Source organism: Ochotona princeps, chromosome 7, assembly GCF_030435755.1.
Source record: "Ochotona princeps isolate mOchPri1 chromosome 7, mOchPri1.hap1, whole genome shotgun sequence".
NCBI classification, from domain to species: Eukaryota; Metazoa; Chordata; class Mammalia; order Lagomorpha; family Ochotonidae; genus Ochotona; species Ochotona princeps.
In genome coordinates this window covers 42,124,289-42,146,413 of record NC_080838.1, presented here as the reverse complement: position 1 = coordinate 42,146,413, position 22,125 = coordinate 42,124,289, and the positions used below count along the sequence as shown (strand labels likewise).

The following is a 22,125-nucleotide window of genomic DNA, read 5'->3' as shown; positions in this document are numbered from 1 at the left end:
AAGCGAGATTCTTTTGAAAGAGCCTTAATCACAAACACACATGTCTTTAGAATCATGTGAAACAATCTTGTATTTCAGGTATTACATCACTAATCCTTTTGATAAATTAACTACTCAAGCCAACTCAGGGGAAAAGGAGACATTTAAAATTTTTCTAATGTGAAAATAGGTTGTATACAAGTTATTACACTAAGGTAATGGTACACATTCAATATACATAAGGAACACAAGAAGGTACAATTGCAGCCAAAGAACAGAACACATTTTGTGTCCTTTATAGCTTATCTATCAAGGAAAACAACACCACTTCAATTCTTCTATCTTCCTGCTTACTTTGAAAATAAATTCAGGTATCTTGGTATTGATACAATTATTCTCATGATTTTTTTTCTTGCATCATGTTCCTAAAAGGGACTAAAATATAGCTCCTCACTATAAAATTATTTTGGTGTAATTCGCATGTATCTCAAGCTCCCATGGCATTTGGTTGTCATTAAATGGCTACAGTGGAGTGGAAAATAAGAAAAGAGAAATATTCCAGTTGTTAGGCACACTCACTCAGAATTCTTCAACTCCTTTACAACCAATATTTCTTTATCCCATTAGAAGATCAATATGTTCCTTACAACAGAGATATCCAGATTATACTTTCTTTTTTTATTATTATTTTTTTAATTATTATTTTCAATTCATTAATTACATTGTATTATGTAACACAGTTTCATAGGTACTTGGATTCTCCCCACCCCTTCCCAAACCCTCCAGATTATACTTTCTTAATCTGAGACTGGCTGAGCAACATTGTAGGTTCAGCCTCCATTTGAGTTCCCAGCTTCCTGTATCAGAAGCAGTTTGAGTCCAGCCGCTCCACTTCTGATGCAACTCTCTACTGATGTGCCTGGGAAAGTACTGAAAGATGGTTTAAGAACTTGGGCCTTGCTACCCACGTGAGAGTCCAACACAGAGTTCCTGGTTCCTGACTAGTCAGGCAGATAGCTGCCTGTGCAGCCCTTTGAGAAGTGAACCAGCAGGTGCAAGATATTTCCCACTGTCTCTTCTTCTGTTTTTGTAAATCTGCCTTTCAAATAAAATATATAAATGTTTTAAAAATAGGTAAATAAAATATAATCTGTAGAATTCTATTTTTTCAAGAATTGAAATTTAATCTGCAATGAAAATATGATGATTCACATCACTTCTGCGATGAGATTTTTTGTTTCAAATTTCATCTAAATTTACCCATTGATGAACTATAAAATATATTTTTGGATCAATACTTTAAATACAAAATAATAGATCTGAGGCAAATGTATTCTACTAAGAACCAATGTTAAAATTTGATTTAACCTTAAGTTACTCAAGTCCATTTGTAACAAAGTCATTCCAAAACAACACTTTTGATTGACTTCTAATCAGTTTTTTTCTCTGAGCAAAAAACCATTAACCGATATTGGTTAATTGACATGTCTAAATAAAGGTTGGTGCTCTATAAATTTTATCTCAGAGAAGAAGGGCTGGGAGAAATTATCTATCAACTATTATAACAACTATACAGAACATAAACCCTTTGCATATTCTAATAATGTTTATTTTCTATTCACATGTTTCATAAGTTTGACTAGTCAAAAATGTTTGTCCATGGGCCTGACGTGGTAGCCTAGAAGCTAAAGTACTCGCCTTGCAAGTACCAGGATTCCATATGGGCACTGGTTTGTGTTCTGGTGGCCCCGCTTCCCATCCAGCTCCCTGCTTGTAGACTGGGAAATCAGTCAAGAAAGGCCAAAAACCTTGGGACCCTGCATCCACATGGGAGACCCAGAAGAAGAGCCTGGCTCCTGGCTTTGGATTGGGTCAGTTTCAGCCATTGTGGCGATTTAGAGAGTTAATCATCGAACAGAAGATCTTCTCCTCTGTCTCTCATCCTCTCTGTATATCTGACTTTCCAGTAAAAATAAATAAGTCTTAAAAAAAAGTTTATCCAATGTTGAGAGTAGAATATTCCTTCTATACTCATGATATGACTAAATGATACCAATTATCATGGTTCACAAGGGGAAATTGGTTCTGTTCACCAACTATTATCAGAAATAATTATTTAAAATAACTTACAGTCAAAATAGTTATTTGGGCCAGCCCACCGTCAAAATTAAATTGATTGTATCAAGACCATCAACAAGTTATTTCATAGACTTGGTTAGGCAAGTGTTTACTTATAACTAATTCATCTTTGCAGATTTACCCAGAAATCTAGTTTCTGAAAATTAGATGTTCTATCAGTGCTTTCCTTATTTTTGGTAACGTACGCTTTAAAAAATACTGTATGTTTAATCTCCCTGATCTTTCTGTATGCCAAATAACTTGGAAGCCTTAAAAACTAATTTATTCATATGCTAAAGAGATTGCGAAGTTGTTTCTTTAGTAAATTTCTAGCCTTGCACGTTCTAAGGGCCCACTTCAATGTGAAGATTGGGTCACCATTTGCTGCATGAAGACTACTGACATCCAAATATTTAACCAACAAATCATGTTAAACTACCAAAAAAGCTGGATACTCAATCTATATATGAAACATTTGCAATCAGGCATTCTAAAAATGCTAGTAAAATGGACTACTGTCATTATTTATTCTAGTAAAATGTCATTATCATGTCTTCCAGAATTTTCCTGTACTAAGACAAAGGCTTTTTCAAGACCAAGATGTCTGCACTTCATCTTATGAAGAATTACAATATTGTGCCTTTAAATGATTTGTGAAAACTGTTCATAGCCCCTTTGTTTCAAATATAAAGCTCAGAATTATTTATTAAACCATAACAATTTAAATATTTACAATAAGCATTCCTCTATTCAAAGTTTTCCCTTAATTTGCTTTCTATGTTTTTTTCTGCCTTCATTTTTAATTTATGTATGGATTTCTGAGTCTTGTGTATATTTTGAAATATCTCACAAAACATTTTATTGAAAGAGATGAGCTATAGCTAGAAAAAAAGATAAATGGAATCAGATATTCCATTACATTAAAAAAGATTGTGAAACAGGATTTGAGTAAAGGAAATGTGACACAAGCTGATAGAAATATAACTAAGCACTTGATGAAAAAATAGAGATAGTAATTGTGAAATTGGAAGTTATAAAAATTAAGATTACACTCAGGACACTGATTGGAATAAAGGAATGCACCAGGTCGTCAAAGTCAAAATAAACAAATGGGATTACATCAGACTATGGAAGTCAGTGTGGAGGGTGATAAGAGAACTGAAAATTGATCTGTGGTATGACCCAGCTATCCCACTTCTGGGAATATATCCAAAGGAAAGGAAATCTGCATATGAGAAAGGGATCTGTGATCCTATATGTCAGCAGCACAATCTACAATAGCAAAGACATGGAAACAACCCAGATGCCCATCCAAAGAGAGAGGGATAGAGAAACTGTGATACATCCACTCCACGAAATACTGCTCAGCCATTAAAAAGAACGAAATTCTAACATTTTCAGCAAGATGGTCCCAACTGGAGATCATTATGGTCAGTGAAATAAGCCAATCCAAAAAGCAGATATCATATGTTCTCTCTGATAGAAGACAATTTTCACGCAAAACACCAGATCAATAGCTCTTTCAATACTGTTTTACTACATTTCATGGGTTTTGATGTTTTTGTTTTTATTTTCATTTTGTCAAAAAAGATTTTTTTTCTTACTAACTCTTCACTGACTCACAGGTCATATAGTAGCAATGTTTGCTTCAAGAAGGTTTTTATTTTTTTTTTAATTGTTTTAGTGACACATCGGTCATTTAGTAGCATGCTATTTAATGTCATGTTGTTGTAAATTTTCTGTTTTTCTTCCTGTTGTTGATTCTGTTTCATGGCTTTTAATTTAAGGGGATGTATAATAATTGTGTAACAGGGACTATCATATCCAGATGTGAAGATACAATGCAGTATGTATCTCTATTTCCAAATCAAAGATGGACTCCCAATGAAACTGTCAAATATATTTTGACAATAGGATGCTGGACTCTCTGCCATTGTCTATACCTATAATGTCAAGATACACTTAAAGAACAGAATGCTGAAGTTAAGACTGTTTTTATTATTAGTTTTTGTTATTTTTTGTTTTTGTTTATTAGTAGTAATAATAGAGGAAATAAGTATGGGAAGAAAGGGGATTTGAGGAGGGGAGGAAGGAAACCTCAGAGCCTATGGAACTGTATCATAAAATAATTTTTTTTTTTAGATTTGCAAAGTCAAATATACAGAGAGGAGGAGAGACAGAGAGGAAGATCTTCCATCTGATGATTCACTCCCAAAGTGACCACAACAATCAGTGCTATGCCGATCCAAAGCCAGGAGCCAGGAACTTCTTCTGGGTTACCCACGTGGGTGCAGGATCCCAAGACTTTGGGCCGTCCTCAACTGCTTTCCCAGGCCACAAGCAGGGAGCTGGATGGGAAGTGGAGCTGCCAGGATTAGAACTGGCACCCATATGGGATCCTGGAGCATTCAAGCTGAGCACTTTAGCAGCTAGACCACTGTGCCAGGCCCATAAATAAATTTTTTAAAAGAAATATAAAGCAATAGGCAGAGTCTCCAGGAGGTAAATTGAAAATTTCAATGCATCCACAGCAACAAGCCATTGATTAATGTGACTAAAAAGTGTACGCTATTCCTTTGCATTGTTCCTGTAGCATCATGGATACAACTAAATGCAGGTTCCATCACGTACAAAGCTTGATTTAATATACCTTTTATTTGCAAAGTGTTTATCAGGCCACAAAATATTTAGAATTAAATAGTGACAAAATTACTCTCATTTAATATTCTCAAATCAATAAATTCACTTAGTAGGTTAATAAACTCATATCAAATTTCCTCCATGAATGCTTTCTGTCAATAGCCCACGAGTGCTGAAATCAGCAGGAAGAAATAGGTTTGCTGATAGAAGCTGCTAAGGAAAGTATATTAATGATACTTTCATTTGTCCAAACGCATGCAATCAGTACTTCCCCTTCATTTCATTCCCAAAAAATGCAGCTGATTTTCCGCTTTCCCTGACAATAATTTACTTTTAACAATGTTTTTCTGTTAAGTTAGATTATTGACGTTCATTGTGATTTCTCAGGCAAATAGAGTTAGTATTACTTAGGAGTGATACAATGAAAATTCTGGGCTCTATCCTAAATCCATGGAATCAAAAATTCTGGACATAACACCTGCAATCTGTGTTTTGACACGTCATCTTAATTTTGGTGATTCACAGTCAATGTGAAAGGCACTGAGCTAAAGGGATAAAGGAATGTGAGATCTTGGCTCCTGCTCATTCACAAGTGTAGTGAAAATCAGTGATAAAACCACAATAGATATTAGAAGGGGGTAGAAAAGGATGCAAAAATGCAGAGAGAATAAGGGATATTCGCCTATTTTCTTCCCAGGAGACTTAAATGTGAATTTGAATGTTTATAGTCAGATATTTTGTAATTTACCAATTTACTTTATTCACATCAATACTATTTTTTTCAATCTTGTACTGAAAAAAAATTTTCAGTATGAAATCTACTGAACAAAACTGCTATTATCTGAAACTTCACATTGGACTTTAACCATTATCCTCAAGTAGCAGTATGACACACCTTCAGTTCCAAAGTCTTCTGCAAATGATCAGATTTCCCCTTCATTTCAGCTTCATACAGGGATCCATGTGAGGGCAGTGCAATTGAGTCGCCCCTAAGGTAAAGCCCAGCAGCTGTTTAAACAGCGCACATCCCTGAGTATCAGGGCAGCACAAGTCAGGAAGCAGAGAAAAATTCTGTTCCTAATTGAACCTCTGATGGGGATTGAAATAGGTGGTATTTAATTTCTTAAAGTAGAATCCGTTTGCTTATCATGAATGCTGCAGAAGCACGTTTCCAGACTGTCCCTGCGAGCACTGTCAGGATGGATAGCACTTCCTCTGCTGCTGTGACTCTCATTGTGCATGCCAGCACTGAGTCTGATGGTGTCTTCAAAAGCAGCTACTTTCACCTTGAAGTATCTATCCACTGTGAAAGCTTAACAATTACTATTTGCTTCATAATCAATGTAGATAATTTAGAGAAGATAATCAAGATAAGCCTTTAATAGCTGTAGTCATTTGACCTGGGTGGGAGCAAATTAGTTGAGAGGTTGAGCACATAAATTCCTACATTTTCAAATCTGGGATATGTTTCAGAGCGAAAACTGAGACAGTAGGTTCACACTGTACTCTCCTGGGCAAACACGAAGTGAAATCATTCTGTAATAAGGAGGCTTTTTGGCCAAGTGCAAGTACATATGAAGAATTTTTATGAGAAATTTATTTTCATTTACTGTTATCCATAAAAGCCAAATAAGAAAAAAACCCAGAAAAACATATTTGTTACGTTATATGATTTTGACAACGTTGTTATTGAGCACATTATATAATTTCTATAAACTAATAATTTTATTATCTAGTTATCTCAAACTAGTTATATTATTACAGCTTTAGTGATCTGTGATTGTTTTAAAATATTATGTGGGAGTGAAATTGAATACTCAAATACACTGTGTCAAAAAATATTTATGTGTGAGTCACTTTCCCATTCAGTTACTGTTTGTAGCTATTGCCTATAATCCCACAGAACTAGGGTCTTTTTGCTTCTTACTTGGTAAGCTTCTTACTTGCTAAAACATTAAGCCTTCTTACTGTAATGTAAATTTAAAATATACTGTTTCAGAAACTGAAAAAAGAAACAGAGAAGAGGTGTGGGTAGTAGAAATGGGGAAGAAGGAGAAGTGTGGAGATTATCATCACTTCTTATCATCGTCTTTGTGGGCTAGATTGAATCTACTAAAATGAATTAAAAATAAAAAAAATCAATAAAGTCTCCCTGAGTGAACTTTTGAAGGGATACCATTGATGGGGAAATTTAATTTGAAGAAGGGTGACGTGGTGAAGCCTGGAAACAGTATTAAGAGAAGAGAGTTCTATCTGGGGTATAGTAAATAAGATAAGTTCATAAGAACTCAGTCAAAATATTGAGAAAAACAGTTGATTATATCACCTAGGACAGATATGAAGCTTGTAGCTGAGGAAATGGGTCTTATCTCTGATATCAACTTTAATAAAAGCCAGTCAGCTAAAAAGAGAAATCTGTGTGGAAGAAGAAAGTAGGTCAAGTGAAGGAGATAGAGCAAAATAAAACAAAATCTATCAGTCCACTTACAAAGGTACAAGGTATGTTATACATTTATACAATGGAATTTAATACAGGGAATTGGTTAGTAGGTCTTCAATAGTTGCAGAAGCAGAAAAGGGATACTGAGGTTTTACATGGATTAGCAATGGCAGGAAGCAGCCACTGTCCTTAAGGCTGCAGAAACAAAGGAGACAGAGTTACCACGACCCAGAATTTGGAGGAGGGGCCTCATACAGTCCATGCTCTGTCCTTTGTGGGGAAGTTCCTTGAAGCTTGTTCTAAACTTCAGAATGGGGTGATAGAACAAGCAGGAAGGGGCTGGGAACACTTCCTAGGAGCCATAGCTCAGCACACTCACACGTTTGTCTTCATGTGTGATGGAACACTGGGTGGGGGTTAGTGGGGCACTCCTACCTCAAAGGAATCACCTTCTGGTCACCCACAGAGGGCAATGCTCACAATAACAGGGGCTGGAGACTGTTGTCAACCTTCTGCTTTGCTGTAGTAAAACCGATAGGTGCCAGACAGACAGGAAATGCTATCTCTAGGCTTGCATCTTGCACCGCCTCCTAGGAGAACCTGTCAAGAAGGCAGCTGATAAAAGAAAATGTTATTTGTGTAGAACAAAGTAGAATAGGACCTCTTGGAATTGACGGACGAGAATGAAGTAATCAGCAATAGGGTGGAAGGTGTTACAGCAAGGAAGGAACAGTGATATTCATGTAAAAAAAAAAAGGAGAAAAACTCCAGTTTGTGTTGGACATAGTTCAAAGAGATTGGAGCAGGGAAAAGCCTGTGAATTTGGTGAGAACATTTTTGATGAGATATTCTTAAATGAGTACTAGAGAAAATGTTCTTAAATGCATAAGTGTTGGAAAATGCCTCCAATGCCTTTCATTAACTATGCAAATTTTATCATCATTTTATGAAGCTGAAATAAACATTAAGCTATATCTGTAAGAAATGAGAAGTAATATTCCAAGATACCTGTACCAAAACTAAAAACAATATGTTTCAAATGAAAATATTAAGACGAACGCATAATTTTTCTTGTTGTTTTACCAGAATTATACTGGTCTACCTCCAAATAATGTATTTATAAAATCTAGAATTGTTGGACTCTCCTTTTTTATTACCACACGTACATTTTTAAAATTCTTGCTAAGTTCTCTCCTGAGTCCTTACAAAGATGAGTAGTCCATGTGAGGAAGCAGCAACTGATCCTTTGTCAGGAGACCACAGGCACAGAGAGCCCCAGCATGAAAAGTGCATGAAGAAAACTTTCGGCATCCCTCCTGCAGAGACCAGAATTCCATTGCCCTCTGGTGTCTGCCCAACTTCCCAAAGAGCTTAAACAATCTGCCTAGAAAGTACATTCCACAGTCCTCTGAAGTATTAACGTAATATTGATAAATTCTTCACATGACATCTGGAGAAAAGCCAGTCATAGATACAACAACCTAGATATCTCTCACGTCTGAAACAGGTTAAAAAAAACTCAGTGCTTACGTAAGTGGAAAGTGCATCTTGGTAACTACTAAGTATCACGGTTTCACAATAATTATTAGGAAGCTAGTTTATGCTGTTACAGATGTTAAAGTATATTTATTTACAGAAGCAGGATCATACTTTTTAGTGAACAGAAAGATCAGAGGCTGAGTGTAAGATTATCTTGACGTCACGGAAAAGTACAGAACAGGCTGAACAGTTGTTCTACTCTTTTGCTAAATCATCGTCCCCCCCCTTGCAGGAAACAAGTTACCTACGCTAAGAGCTTCTTCCTGGCCTCTTAAGTGCTGTTTTCTGACCTGTTTTGACTTGTGTTTTACCTTGATTCTAGTCATTCCCTCCACCAATCTTTATCTGTACCACTAGATGCAAGTGTGTATACATGCACACATCCAACAGTTTAGAGATTGTTAGAAAGTTTTCCACTTAACAGAGAAATAAGATCATGTGCAAATTAATCCACACTCATTTCTTAGTCATTTATATTAGTTTTAATATGTACAATATACTAAATTACTATTATTTCTGATGACTACTCAAAACATCCACACAGAGACAGGTGACTGCATCAGGTGTGTGTCAGAGAGGTGAAGAACTTGCTCAGAAGGCCCTTATCCATATAGGAGTGCCTGGGTTCAAGTCCCAGCACTTCCTGGTTCAAGAAGCTGGGTCCCTGCTACCCATACAGGAAAGCTAGATTGAGTTCTATGTCCACTGTATTCTGATTGGCCTGCCTCGTTTGATTCATGCAACTGGTATTGAATTGGGAAGTAGAAGACATGTTCTCTCAACTTCTCTCTCTCCCCCTTTGTCTAGTTCTCTTATTGCCACCCCCACTGTGTGTGTGTGTGTGTGTGTGTGTGTGTGTGTGTGTGTGAGTGTGTATTTGTCTACCTTTCAAATAACTGAAGCTAAATGATTGAAGAAATGTGCACGCACACACTGGGGCCCGCAGGAAACACTGCCCAAGTTCTACACCTGGTAAATGCCAGAATCAGAAAGTTTTAAGGTCCAAATTTTCTTCACTTAAAAAGCATTTGTACAGTTGAACCTGTGTAGATCAACGAGCACTTCTTGTCTTCTGTTATTTACAATGCTCTATGTGCTAAAGGTCATCATACATTTAGAAAAACAATGTGCCTGGATCCATTCTTTGACACCATTGTGCCACAAAGAACACAGACGCAGTCCAGCAAACTGAAAATAGTAGCTCCACAAAAAGGTCTGTGTTGAACCACCGCTGGGAGAGTTTGCAATTCTGTGATGAGTCTGGCCCACTGTCATTTTTAAAGGAAGAAAATGATTTAGCACTGCAGCCAAGAAATGGTAGCAAATGCAGGATGTGGCCACAGTAAGCTCTTTCTCAGTCTGTTCGTAAGAGGATCCCGTCTGGCTGGTACAAAGCCAGACACAGAGACCCACCGCACTTGTTGGACTAATCAGAATTAGTATTAACTTAGTGAGCAATTGGTATCTCCTGTATTTGTAAAAGCTACTTAGAGATGCAGAAATAACAAAGCAAAACTTTAAAGACTAGAACAAAGTTTCCCCACAGGAAACTTCATTCCCAATCTCTGAGAAGATCAATATTGAACTAAGGTTTGTAATCAAAGTCCTTTTTATTTAAATTGTAAATGACCTGGAAATATCTCATTGTTCTTTAATCTAGAAGCTAGCAAAAGCCTCATGGAAAATACAGTATATCAATCACTTTGATATTCTCAAAACATAAGATTATCCATACAGACATACAAACATTTTATGGATATAGTCAGATTAAATGTCTCACCCCTATAGTGGTGAGAAACTTTTTTGAAAATATATTTTATTTGTAAGATTCTTTGGGAAGATTTACTAGATTGAAAGAGTAAAAATTTTAAAAAATGCTTTTAATGAATCAAACAAAGCATTCTGGCAATATTCCCCAATATCAAAGATATTTGAAATTAGAATTGCTCTCAGTGGTTCTGCTTGTATCTACTACAGCTAGACTCTGATCCTTCTCCAACTGCCTGCCCGCATCCTGCGCTGAGACCCAATGTGTATCCTGCGTGCCGGAGGCCCTGAACTGACTCCTGCGGCAGTTGAGTCTCCACCAGGGAAGTCACAGGAAGTGGGACCTAGGCATGACACACTGTGCAAAGATGGAAAAATTATACACACACACACACAAACACACACATAGTTCGAAGGTAGGTTGAACAATAGACTGAAACACACACACACATGTATACGTGTATATATGAAACAAACTTCAAAGGGATTGCATGAGCCAAAGTACATTTCTTTAGGTAAATGTTGAACAAGGAAATAGGGCAATAATTCAGATGATACATGTACCAGGTACTGCCTATTTACAGGCTGCAAATTCACCATGATATATGTTAAACTTGTATTAGATGCTTCACATGAAATAAATCATGTTATTTATTACACAGAAAAAATTACATCACTCTCGAACAGAATGTAAGTAGTCATGTGTTTGTTACTCTGTATTTAAGTTATTATAATCTTTACCAATAGCTATAAAAAGACTCAAAAAAAATTGACATGAAGTTTTCACTTTATCAAGAGTTCTCATTCTTTTGTAGTGATGGCGAGGATATAACTGGAAAAATTGGGAAGACTGAGGTCATGTTTTCAAACACATCTTGATATGCTGTATTTGTGTGAACCGGAAAAAAGTCACATCATCTTCCAGTAAAAACATGAATATGCGACTGATTTCTTCAAAACAATATATAGCATTCTATAAATCTTACATGTTCAAATATTTATCACAAATAAATAAAAGTGAAGTTTTCACCACAATAATTTTAAAGAAACCACTAGAATATATTATAAAATGCATGATTGATATTCGTACATAATTGCTTCCTGGGAGCAGTTACAACTTTTTGTGTTCTAATGTCTTAATTTCTGTAAGAAATAGATGCTAAATTTGGTCATTTTTACCTTACAGACATTTAAAATTTTCACAGATTTTTTTTAAGCTTTTAAAGGTTATTTATTTGTTTATTTGTATGAAAGGTAGTTACAGTGGGAGAGACAGACAAACAGATGTTCCATCCACTGGTTCACTCACTAGATGACCACAACTGTCAGAGTCAACGCCAGGAGCGAGAAACTTCATCCGGGACTCCAGTGAGGATGTCTGGGGCCCAAGGACTGTGGCCGTCTTCTGCTGCTGTAACCTAGACATTAGCAGGGAACTGGATTGAAGTGGATCAGCTGTCACTCACACTGGCACCATCCGTGATGCTGGCACTGTGGCAGTGGATTAACCCATGAGCCACAGCACCAATTTCACGTTTCAGTGAAAAGCTTCTGAGTCTTGAGAGTTAAAATTTCTTCAGGAGGATGGCTAATAAATTACCATTGCAAACAATTTTGTATTGCTTTTGCACAGTGATAATAAATCCCAGAAAAAATAAGCTGTGATCTTGTACATTTTTCAGTTGATTCCATTTACAAAATTTTCATGCAGGCACAGTATCTCACTTTCATTATGTTGTTCAAACTTCATATAATCTAGCCTCTTGGTGCTTGAAGTATACCTTTTGAAAGAAGAGCATCTCAGAGACTTCTGAACAATTGCATCTTTTATAATGTTTATCCTTCTGCTTTAATTTTACTTTTTACTCCTTAAACAATATGTAATATTATTTGGCATCCAGCATTTAAATGTAAGTGGTTCACCACATCATAAAATTTTGCTATGCTTTCTGTCAAAGTAAGAAAATTTCCCAATTTCAGTGTTCATATCTTTGTATGATTCTCTAATTTCCAAAAAATTGTTTAGCAAAAATTAGGTCATGAATATTATGCATTAACAGCATCCCAATATTCTTCTCATTTTACATATGCTATCAGTAATCTAGTATCAGTAATGAATTTTTAAATTGTATTTAAATTTTGAATGCTATGGTGAGAATGCATCTCACTTTCTCCTACATTTAAAAAGAAAGTGTGCATAGAGATACCCATTTTTGCCATCATTCTCATTCAGTAGTTTTTCTCTAATTTCCAAAATGCTTATGCCATAGATTAAAAAAAATTTTTTTTGAGGTGTAGAAATAACAGAGATCTGATGATTTATTTTCTCATTTGGAAGATTTCTTAATGAAATAAGCTTAAACTCTTCCTATGCATGTTCCATTTTGGATAGAAAAAATTCTCACTTAAGATAAATAATTTCCATCAGCAGAGACTACTTTTTATTTAAATTAGCTGATCAAATATTTGGAACAGCATAGCATGTATTTCAATTCACAGTTAATGAGAGATTATTTTCTTCTGGATTAAGGTATGATATTCATTAGTAGTGGCTGACTTAGACACAGGAGATAACTGTACGTCCTGCTCCATCAGGGACACATTTCTGTTCTATGCTCTTAGGGCTAGAGTTGGTAGGTGTTTCCTTTTTTGTTAATATCCTCTTTTCAATTTACTTAATTTGCTCAAAGACTCAACGAATTTACCTTCATTTTTTTCTCCAATGGATTCATATTTTCATCACAATAATTTACAAAGAATATTTCTGCGAAGTATCAAAGGAAATAGGATCAAAGTTCAGATTTTTTTTCATTTTTATTATATTTTTGACAATCTTTACATAGTTAATTAGGGTAAAAAGGTTCAAGGGCTATAGAAAAGTGGGTAAGACTATTATTTCCACATTGTTTCATTCATGTATCTGAGGTAAAGGGGGATGTTAAGGGAAAAGCCCCACCCAGTTTCCCACCCACCACAGGTCCCGAATGTAGGGTATGCTCCGGGATTCTTGCTCAAGTTCAGATTTTAGTCTTAAACCCTGCAAATAAGTTAAATAATGTGTGCCATAATCATCTAATTTTAAGATAACTAATTTTTCCAGAGTGATAAATGCTATCCAAATCATTTGATTGCCATAATATAACTTACATAGATTCTGTAATGGAAATCTGTTAATTTTTTTTTTTTGCTTTATTAGTAAAAGAATTTTACTAATCCATAGCTTAGTGAAAATAATTATGGATTAAAATTTGGAGCTTAAAACATCCAAAATTGAAAATAATATGAGTTATTAACCGTTGATCACTCTTTGTGGGACTTCAATTATACATAAAAAGAAGATAAAAATTGTGAATGACTTGGAAAATGAGAAAAAGTAGATCGTTTTTCTCTTAATGTGACAGTACCTAATTTTAATATGGATGCATGACTTTGAATATATCTGATCAAACTCTTAACAATAATGTACTTGTACAGAAAGAATGATTCAAATAGTTCCCTAATAAAGGGGCAATAAACTTTAATTCTTCAGTTCAGTTTTTTAAACCCACTGGTTCTCTTATTAACTAGTAAGTTAAATTTTAAAGATTGGCCATTTTAAGCAATAATTTTTTCTCTTTACACATTTATCTGTAAAATATGTGTGTTCCATGAACTTTTTCTAATTATTACTTAAAATTTTTATTAACATACTGAAGTTGAATAGCATGCTACTAGATATAATAGTCTCCATTACACAGTTACTATACTTTGCCTTAAATGAAAAACCACAGACCAAAGTCAAAAAGAAGAAGAAAAACGGATCACAACACTATGAAGCTACATAACACGCTATTGAGTGACTAATGTGTCACTGAAGAAATGAAAGAGAAAATCAAGAACCTTCTTGAAGAAAATGATGCTACTGTATGATCTATGAGTCATTGAAGAACTTAATCAGAAGAAAGTGTTTTGAAGAGGTGAAATTAACAAAAAAATCAAAATCCATGAGACATAGTTTCTGTTGATCTTTTTTGGTGAAACATGTCTCATGGAGGCAACAATAGATGAGTTTTGTGTTTTAATCCAGTCTACTAAGCATGTTATTTAACTTCATGGTATTATAAATTTCTATTTTCTTCTTGCTGTTCATTTTGTGTTGTGGCTTTTCATTTAAGGGGCTGTTCACTAACTGGGTAATGGAGACTATCATATCCAGATGTAAGGATACAATGCAGTATGCATCTCTACTTCCAGACAAAGATGGACTCCCAATGAAACTGTTTACTATATCTTGACAATAGGATGCTGGACACGCTGCCATTGTCCAGGCCTGCTATGACTGTGTATGAAGAACTATACCACAGTAATAAAATAGGGGAACCCAGTGAGGGAGGAGGAAATTAGGGATGGGATAAGGGAATTCCCAAGGCCTATGGAACTGTATCATAAAAGGATAATAATAAAAAGAAGTAAAATTTAAAAAAAATTGTTAACATCCAACACACATTGTCACAAGTGCACTGTAATGTTCCAACACATATGCAGACACTTCTAAAATATCCTCATAAATGTTTTGAATGTGACCCACTCTTCTTTATTCTCTCTTTGTGTTTCCATTTTTCTCTTTACGCTTTAGCTTGTGTGTTTTCACTGCATGCACACACATATATATATGTGTACTATCTTCTCTTTTAAACACTCTGTCATTGAACAAATAGGACATGTTTAGTATATTGGATACAATCTGCAATTCTTAATGTCCATTTAAATGGTTTAACAGATCTGAAATCTCTACTGAGATTTTTCATCCTTTTAATCACCTGTATATCTTTTCCTCTATAATTTATCTCATGTTTTAATGTCTTAATGAAATTTAGCTTTCTCAGCTAGTAAGCACTGTTTACAATACCTATCAGAGACTCAAGCAGTGGAGCACTAGCAAGGAACCCACCTGCCAGGATCTCCTCTCTCAGAAGCTTCACTGTCGGAAGTCAGGTGGCAGGCCGACTTGAGTGATACAGCCACAATTCCAAAGTTTAAGGGTTGATTTAGTACTTAGCAGCCCCTGGGCCCTATGTAGCATGCTTTTGAGATACATTTAGAGAGGTCAGGGAGTGCAGACAGAGAGGAAGGACTCATGAATCACTTCCCCTACTGGGTCCAGGGCACCTGTTAAGGGTTTCCTTTTAGGAGTTGCATGCAACTGGTGATTTTAAAACAAGTAGTCATCAGTTCCGAAGGATCATGTCACCCTAAGTTCATGGGTAAATGTCTGAATTGTATTCATACAAAGTTTTTAGAAAGCTGGGAAATCTAACATGATAGAGAGGAAAGACACTGCCGTTTTCATCTCTGTCCACCAGCTGGAGCCACTCAGGTGGATACAAAATTGTTAACTGTGTCCAGGGTTTGGAGCCTACTCCACGGGGTGAGAAAATTAAACTTCCATTAAAAATGATGCTAAGGTAACCTACAACTATAAACACTCACTACCACGAATTATTCTTCTCTAGTTTTTGTAACAGGCAACTGAATCTACTTCTATGGAATGTTTTATATCTCGATTTTAAGCAACTATTTCCTGCTTCCACTATATGTCTAGTAATTTTTTTTTAACATCAGAGCTTGCAGATGGTTCAATGTAGAGGCTGTGTATTATAATATCTTCATTGAAGGAGTGTTCACTTTTGCTCTGGAAAGCAGCTAAATTACTGACAAATTACTTAGTCCCTGGAGAGGTTTCTTTGTAGGCTTTGACAGGTTGGTTTCACTCACACAGAGCACATGTTACTCATAGGCTGCATCTATATAATTGCCTTCCTGCAGAAGAGCTGAATGCTAAGCCTGCTTGGCACTTCCAAGAACTGTGCAGCTTGCAAATTGCTGCCCAGGTTTTCAGCTTTTAGTCAACACCTCTTTTTTAATCCTCACAGTTCCATCCTGACACATGCATCGTAAGAGCTATTCAAAGATTGCTGAGGAAATCTTATGCCCAGATTTATACAGCTTGGCCTCTAGCTCACTTGTGGGCCAGCACATCATGATTGCAGCCACCTGAACTAAATTCTGATCTAAATTTTTATCTTTGTTTCTGTTCCTCAATAAGCCACTGTGTTCTGTCCTGTAATATGGATAATTCTCTTGGGGAGAAATGTAGGGTAACTGTACAGCTGACTTCCAATTTTTCTTTTTTTAAATAAATACAGCCCTGCTTTAAGCTGTTATCCAATTCCTTTGAATAGTTGGCTGTGTGAGAATTTTCTATTATGAGTGCATTTCCTAAGCCAGATATCCCTTCTAATATTTATTATATCCATATCTGGTCATACCTGATGAATGGTTGGTGAGAGTGGTGGAAAGCAGGTATGTACATTTAAATAAACAGACCATACCCTCAGCACTGTGAAGATATTACTCCATTGTCTTCTGCTATTTATTAATATTTTGGAGAAATATTTTGCCATTGTGTTTACTAGTCACTTATGGCACATGGTTTTGCCTTACTAGTAGCCAACAAGAATTTTCTCTTACTCTCCTTGCAAAAGTTCTGTAGTTTCTGTTATTAAAAGACATATTTGCTTCTATTTTTAGTTACAGATGTCACAAATTTTCCATCAGATGATTCAACAATTCTTTTTTTTTTATTGGAAAGTTAGATATACAGAGAGGAGAGACAGAGAGGAAGATCTTCTGTTCATTAATTCACTCCCTAAGTGGCCTCAATGGCTGGAGCTGCACCAATCTGAAGCCAAGAGCCAGGAGCCTCTTCCAGGTCTCCCACGCGGGTACAGGGTCCCAAGGCTTTGAGTCGTCCTCGACTGCTTTCCCAGGCCCCAACCAGGAAAAGCAGGACCACCGGGTTTAGAACCGGTGCCTATATGGAATCCCAGCAAGTGCAAGGCGAGGACTTTAGCTGATAGGCTACTGCACTGGGCCCTGCAATTCTTAAATTAGCTGTGAAATTTCATTTATTTCAAATTTATGTATTATCTTCAACATCATATTCAGTTGTTTTGTAATTTGCTCATGTAGATCTATGCTTTTCTTATGGACTTTATTGAATTCCACTTTTCTTCTGTAGCCTACTTGACAGTCACTTAAAGGAATAAAAATGCTAATATTGCCTTCTAGTTTTATTTCAACATGACTTTAGAATAAAAGCCATTATTTCAAGACTTACATGGCATAAAGACAAATACAATTGAGAACCAATGACTCTTCAGAGAGTTAAGGACACAACGCAAATCACTAATCTTAGTCTAGGTAGACAGGCAAATACAGGGAAACAGCTTTGAGATTAGCTTGACTATATCAGACATCATTAGACCGTTACCCTAGGAGGAAAAAGAATGATAATCTGATAATTTTCCTGGCGTGTAGATGATGTCAAAAATGTAAAACTCCTGCAGAATACCCCCTGGCTGTACTCCTGGGAAGGAAAAGCATACTTCCTTGGGTTTTACCTCAGATGGTTAATGTTCTCATAGTAAGGATCCAAGAAAAATCACTTCTTACTTTTAGTAGAATGAGAAAGAAAGTAAACAGCTTAGAATATTCTAGATGAAAAAAAAATTCTCAGATGAAAATATTCTCAGATGAAATAAATAAAACAGGACACACAAAAAAGGACAAAGATATATTTTCAACTCATTTTACAGTCACAAGCTTAACCCTGTACTAAGTAAGGAATTCAACAAGTGGTAAGTAGAAAAACTGCTGTTTTTCAGGAGAATAGACAAGGACTATAAACAATAACCAATTCTCAAAATGTTTATTTCACTCATGTACATTACTATTCATGTACTCTGCATGAAAGTTACCACAAATCAGGAAAAGCGCGTGATATTTGTCTTTTGGGGGACTGGCTTAGTTCACCAAACATGGTGGTTTCCAATTACATCCATTTCATCTATTTTGTTGGGAAAGAGAAGTTTTCTCTTTTTTTATGTCTGAATAGTACTTCGTGTGTGTATGTGTGTGTGTTTAAGTGTGTAAGTGTGTGTGTGTGTGTGTGTGTGTGTGAGAGAGAGAGAGAGAGAAGGAGAATGTATGTAATTTCCTTATCCAGTCTCTGGCTGATGGGCATCTGACTTGATTTCATATATTAGATCTTGTGAGTTGAGCTGCTATAAACCTGAGGATACAGACAACTCTTCCAACTGCTGATTTCATTTCCTTTTGGTAAATTCCCAGGAATAGAATGGCTGGGTTAAACAGGATCTCTGAGGCTTCTGCATAGCATCTTCCATAATGGTTGTATCAGTTTATATTCATACCAACAGTGGATTAGAGTACCCCTTTCCCCATGACCTCATCAGTATTTGTTTTTGTACAGTAAACACTCAAGAAAGAGGCAGCAAAAAGAATTGGATAAAATGTTTGCAAACTATCATCCGGTAAAAGGTTAATATCTAGAATATATAAGGAGCTCAAGAAACAACACCAAATAAGCAATGCACTTAAGAAATGGGCTAAAGATTGGAACAGGCATTTTTAAACGGTAAAATAAAAACAGCTAACAGATGCATAAAAATATGGTTAGAAATAGCAGAATGATGGACTTATGACTGTGAAGGACTACTACCGAAATAATATGGGGAATTGAGGTGTGGAAGGGATTTGGAGAAGGAGAAGAAAATCCATGAGCCTATGGAATTATGTCTTATAATGATAATATCAGAAGAAAAAAAGAGAGAGAAAGATACTCAAGATCACTAGACATCAGGAAAATGCAGCTAAATGCAAAATGACGTTTTATTTCAGCTCAGTTACAACAGCTATCACCCCAAATCATGCTGTTTTTAGACATTTTTATTTGCTTATTTTCATTCTATTTGAAAAAAAGTAATATCTATTTACTAGAATGGTTCTGAATTTTAAAAACAAAGATATTATGTATGAAAGTACATGTGACTACAAACATGACATTCATTAATAGTAAAATAGCAGCTATCTCTTTGGCCTATGAATGACAACATAAAGTAATGGCATTAGCCTACATTTCCAGTGAATTTCGAAAGAGGTCAAAGTTATTTCTGAGAAATGTGTCAAAAGCAATTATGTATTGTATAACATCAATGGTTCCGTTGACATGGAAATGTATTGGTATTCATTGTTCCCTATATGATGTTGTGGTAAAAAGAAACTGACAAATCTCAGGTAAATTACAAGCTTTATTTCTGTGAGTTATTTGTAACCATGCCTCATGATATTTCTTATATATGACCCCACACAGAAAGAGTAGCTCTAATGTGGGAAATGTTCTCCAGGAAGAGGAAAAGGAATAACAATGGTAGCACCAGGCAAGAGCTCTGAAATTTGCTCAGTGTAATGCATCCCATTTGCTAAAGCAAGTCACACAGCCAACACTGATGTCATTTGCTTGGAAAGAGTATTTCTTCCAGGGGGAGGTTTAGCTGGGAAGGACCTTATAGACATGATGTATTTTAAACAAACAATGCTTGGTCTGTCTATAACACAATGGATACACTATAAATAGACTCAATTATGCCCCCAAAAAAGAGCTTACTATTTTCCTATGCATTCAATTTTATGAATGCTTGAAAAAAAGAAGTGGAAAATATCTAAACAAAGATTTGAGCCATATAGAAACCTATATGAATAGTGTAACTTACATACTTGAGTATTGGTATCACTTGAATGGACAAAGCTGAAGCAAAGACAGATAGACTTCAAAAAATACTGTTTATAAGGGAAGACAGACATTGGCACACTGGTTCACTCTCCAAATACCTGAAAGCTGGACCAGACCAGGCTAATGCCAGGAGTTCAGAACTCACTTTCTCACTTGTTTTTGTTGTATGTTTTCACATGTCATTTTCTCAACCTGAAATAACCTGCTTCCTCATTTAAATTGAAGTCAATCCTAGTGATCTTTGAGGATTCAATTAAAAAATCACTTTCTCCTAAGAGCTTTTACAGACCATTCTCCTTTCCCTCACCTGACAGTCCACTTCCAGTTTCCAACTCACTCACTGACAAGCAAACCCAACCTTAAAACACCAAAGTTAACAAGCAGCAAAACACAAAAAAACTGACTTGACTGTATCATCCTCCAATTCCAAGACAATCCAATGTGAGCTCATGTACGCATGCACACAAACACGTTTGTGCATAAACGCGACACTGGCACTCATGTTAGAGGCAAGGGCAGGAGCAAGGCCCAGCAGGAAAACAGTCTGTCTTTCCAACACTGATTAGTATCTCATGACCATGCGTACACACACACACACACACACACACACACGTGCACACACATATTCTTACTTTAGAGATAAACTTAGGACCACAGAAAGAAGATTATGTTATTTGGATTTCCCTAAGTTACTTTCCAGTTTATTTGTGGACTGTCTTTTGGAATCGATTTTACTTCTCCAACTAATACACTATGCTTTAATTAATCATTACATATTTAATTAATCAACATATTTTGCTATTGGATCTAGAAATTTTACAAATACCACATCAATTTCTTTGGGATATTAGATATCACTACCATCTTTCTGAGAAAAGCTCACATGAATTCGTTAGGACTGCCAAGGCTACCCAAGCCTCATTCTGAATGTAATTACTATTCGCTAAATCATTTAAATCATTTCTTTGTCACACAAAGAAAGAAACTGCTGATATAATGCACCCTTCTAATAACCATATTATTTTAAGCTAGACTATATTTAACAAAACTATTTATAATAATTCATTTAGCTTAAAGTTTTACCCAAATGAACTCCTATTTCATGAAAATGTCTTCTGATCACTTGAGAACCAGATGTTAAAATTGCATTCATCATTAAAAGGAAAGAGTGCTTAAACAATAGAGAAAATGTTTTTTAACCCCTGAGACAGCTTGCACAGATTCAAGTTCAATGAACAGTGCATGTTCCGAGGCACACAGAATTGGCCCAAAGCCACACTGTATTTCCCACACTTGGTGGGACCAGCCGACTTACAGCTCTGGTAACAGAGAAAGTGGTTCTCTGAAACACACCTGTATCAGAATCAGCAGCCTCTGGACACACGGGTTCCACCCAGCAATGCATGTGAGAGCTGGCAGGCTTCCCAGCACACCCTGCCATTTTTGTGGTCTGCAGTCAGGCTGGCATCTCAACTGAAAAGTTTAACAAGCACAGGAAAGAGGATCTCAGCATTTGGAAACACTTACTTGGTTTTTCTTTGTGGAGCAACGCACTCTAAGACTCCAAGAGACAGAGGAATGTGCCCTGTTTTTAGATAGCAGAGTGTCACGACAGCCAAATAACACGAAATGGAAAAAAAGATTGAGGCCTTGAAGACAGTTAAGCTTGAAACGTCTGCCAAGTAGAAATGAATTTGGTCACCCTCTGGTAGTTTCCATTTTGTTTTGAAGCTGCATGAAACTTTTTTGATTAAGGAAGAGTCTATTGAAGTGAGCAGAAAATTGAGTGTTTCAGTAGAGAAGGCGCTACCTAAAAGAACGGGAAATAACTTTGTTCTCTGTAAATCATTAGCTACATATCACTACATAATCGAAGGTCAATTGAAATGCTGTCAGTGCATAATTTATTTTTCTGCTTTTTAAACAAAATTTTACTGGAAATGTCAATTTACAGAAAGAAGGAAAGGCAGAGAGAAAGCTATTCCATCTGCTGGTTCGTTCCCTAAGT

The 22,125-nt window shown here is 36.0% G+C and overlaps 1 long non-coding RNA gene across 1 annotated transcript in view; it reads right to left on the bottom strand.

Moving 5' to 3' along the window:
• LOC131480764 (uncharacterized) overlaps positions 1-12,258 on the bottom strand; it is a 34,142-nt gene extending 21,884 nt beyond the window's left edge. The window contains exon 1 of the long non-coding RNA XR_009245795.1: positions 12,084-12,258. This is a non-coding gene — a long non-coding RNA (uncharacterized LOC131480764). The remainder of the gene's footprint in view (positions 1-12,083) is intronic.
• Positions 12,259-22,125: the final 9,867 nt, after the last annotated feature.